The sequence below is a fragment of the Lactuca sativa genome, chromosome 9 (assembly GCF_002870075.4).
Source record: "Lactuca sativa cultivar Salinas chromosome 9, Lsat_Salinas_v11, whole genome shotgun sequence".
Classification (NCBI taxonomy): Eukaryota; Viridiplantae; Streptophyta; class Magnoliopsida; order Asterales; family Asteraceae; genus Lactuca; species Lactuca sativa.
In genome coordinates, this window is record NC_056631.2 from 221,143,149 (window position 1) to 221,146,562 (window position 3,414).

Below are 3,414 nucleotides of genomic sequence, written 5' to 3' on the forward strand. Positions count from 1 at the left end.
AAAAAACATCGATGAGACAGGTAGGTCAAAATCCCCTTTCATCACCTCGACCTCTGTTTCAAATAATGATTTCCTTCTCTGGAGTTTTTCTGTTCTTTCCCTCAGTTTACATGGAAGTAGTTTGATTTCTGGTCACGTATTGGTATTAGGTTGTTTGCTTTGGCTTATGCTTTTTTGGCTTTTTTCAGTTCTTTGCCTTAGTTTACATGGAAGTTGTTTGATTTTTGGTCACGTATTGCAATCAATGTCTTTTGCTATGTATCTTTTTGATGCTTTTGACTGTAATTTGTTCCTCTGCTTGAAAGTGTGATTGTTAATTTTTTTTTCTTTTTACAATTCACAGAGGCCCAGAGACGGAATAAAATCCAACACGGAGATAAATGCGCTCTCTCTTTACAATTTTGAATTATAGATTGAACATCATTGTCTTCTCCTATTTGTTCATCACAACTTAATTCTTACTTAATTTTTTTTATTGTTTTTACCACTTTCAGTTGGGGGATGCTTCAACTTGAAGAAAGAGGTTGTTGATGGTGTTAAAGGGGTCATGCCATCTCATGTCAATAAAGATGGGAAGTCGGTTTACTTGGTTTACTTGAACCCGTAATCTTGGAACATTGGTAGGAGTTTATATGGATTTTACCTTTTATCATATTTAATATTACTTTATAATTGAGAAATTGCTAAACACATTGTTAACTATTTCCAGTTACAAATTTGTTGTTTCTTCATTCACCTATTGGAGTTGGATATTATCACTCAAATACCACTTCAGATATCATGAATGCGATAAAAGAACTAGTATAACTTCAAACCTTTAACTCACATTTGGTTCAAAGAGACGAAATGAAATGTGATATTCCATTCCATGAACCAAATGAATGGAATTGAATTCCATACATACTCTTATGTTCTTGTGATGCAGCTGCAGATTTGCTTCTATTTCTATTGAGTTAGCTTGAAAGATTACCTCACTTTAAAGGAAGCAATTTCTATATTGCATGTAAATAATCTTAACATATAAGAACGAAACATTATTTCTTCATTCATTATAATGTCAATTTTGAACTTTAATAGATACTTAGTTTGACCTCAAAAACATTATTTATATATTTATAAGTTAAATCTGACGCGTTTCTGTAACGGCCATAAAATTTCAACAAATTTTAACTTTTCAAAAACAACTCATTTTCTTAATGTTATTACAAAAAGGTTTTCAATACAATTATTATCAGAGTCTTCCCAGAATCTCATCATAAAACATAATCATGAGGAGCGGTACGATCACACCTTTGCCTTGCCACGATCTCCTGAAGAACCTGAAAAACATTAAACCACAACTGTAAGCCCGAAAGCTTAGTGAGATACCCCCAAAATACCAACCACAAATACCATACACGCATAACATGCCATATCATAACAGGACACATAACAGCCATGCACTTCGGGTCTACTGTGTGACTGGTCCGCCGCACCGGCCTTCAGTCCACCTGGTCCACCCTCCGAGTCTAGCCATACATATCGAGCCTACAGTGTGATTGGTCTGCCCGCACCGGGCCTTCAATCCACCTGGTCCACTCTCTGAGTCTACAGGATGACTGGTCCGCCCGCACCGGGCCTTCAGTCGGTCTGGTCCACTCTCCGAGCCTCGGCACGTCTGGTCCGCCCTCTTGGGGCCTATAGCCTATCCGGACCGCTCGCTGGGCCTTCGGGACAACCGGTCCCCCCTGGGTATGTTGGCCTACAACACAAAGCAAGACCCGCCTCAACCCAACTCCAGTCCAAAAACCATGTGCACATAAACATTCAATCATATAACAATTCACATTCAATCAATCGATCTAACAGATCACATAACATAACATCCTCCTAACCAAGATACCGACCTAACCGGTCACTAGAAATAACCATGAACCACCAGAATTCCCGGTTCGAGTCCAACTTCATCCACCCCATGCTGACAGAATGACACATTCTTCAGCCTCAGAGCAACTCCCATGATTTCTCTTCCGTAATCTCATACCCATGTTGAACTGACTCAAGCATTCTCGGGTTGGGAAAACCTGATACACTGACGACACCTCCAAACATCCCCCAGGATGAATTACCACTACATACACGATTCCTTGATCAAAATCAAATGGGAATCCAAGACTCCATCCCTGCATCCCTTCCGAGCCTCTTGACTCTACACCCTCAGAGTTCCTTCCACGACCTCAGCAGACATCCAATCCGAATGTGATTCCATACCACCGTCGCAACACGCTGCTCAACGACCATAACTGGATCACTCCAATCATATCTCTGCACTGCTGCTTTCACTTCCATGAATTTACACTCCCTCTCGGAGCTACATTCCTCCCCCTTTCCTTACCAAGGAAATCAACTTGGCCGCCTTGTCACTACGACAAGTGCCACGGTGTTCGCCCAACGTTACACCGCTCCCCTATGGCATAACCGCTATCCCATGCACCACACATGCTCTGAATCCGATCGCAAGGACTCTCGAGTCCATGCACTTCTCCACTAATCGAGATCAATACCCGGGGCCAGACCTTCTAACGCTAACACATCACGACATACACAATCCATTTCCTTGAACCGATCTGACGACACCTGCAGAGTCTTCAGCATGACTAGACCGCCTTACCAGGCCTTCAGCCAATCTGGACCACTCTCAGAACCTTCAGTCGATCTGGACCACCCTCTAGGGCCTTCATCCTGGCTGGACCGTTCTCCGAGCCTTCGGCCTGACTGGTACGCCTACTGGCCTTCAGTCTATCCGGACCGCTCAACTAGCATTCATCATACCGAGCTATCCCTCCGGCTTCGTGAATGAGGCCTACTAACGGTAAGACTAGCATTTAAGTTATACATATATATATATTAATTAAGCTTGTAATATATAATATTATAGGGTTGAATTTTAAACTTGTAAAATTCTAAGGGTTTGAAATTCAAATTATTCAAAATTAAACTTTTAATTACAAAATTCAAATTTCAAAACTTGAGGGCAAGTTTTGAACTTTTTCAAAACATAAGGGATCAAATAACAAATAATTCAAATTAATCAATTAATTTCATAATTATATATATTTGACCTAATCTTAATTTTAGTCATTTGATAATTACCAAATAATTTTTAAATAATCCATATTTATCACATAAATAACTAATATTTAAAAAGATTTGAAATTATCTATTCTTTTGGCAAGGATAAACACTTAACATATATAAAATTCGGATTTTAACTTCATAAAACAATTAAGCATCAAGTCCAAGTCAAAACAGCAGCCAAAAACCCGAAAAACCCTAATTCTGACGAACTGACTCGCCGAGTCAGGCCTGGACTCGCCGAGTAGGGGCCAACTCGCCGAGTTGAGTCGGGCAGGGACCAAAAATCGTTTTCTCAGC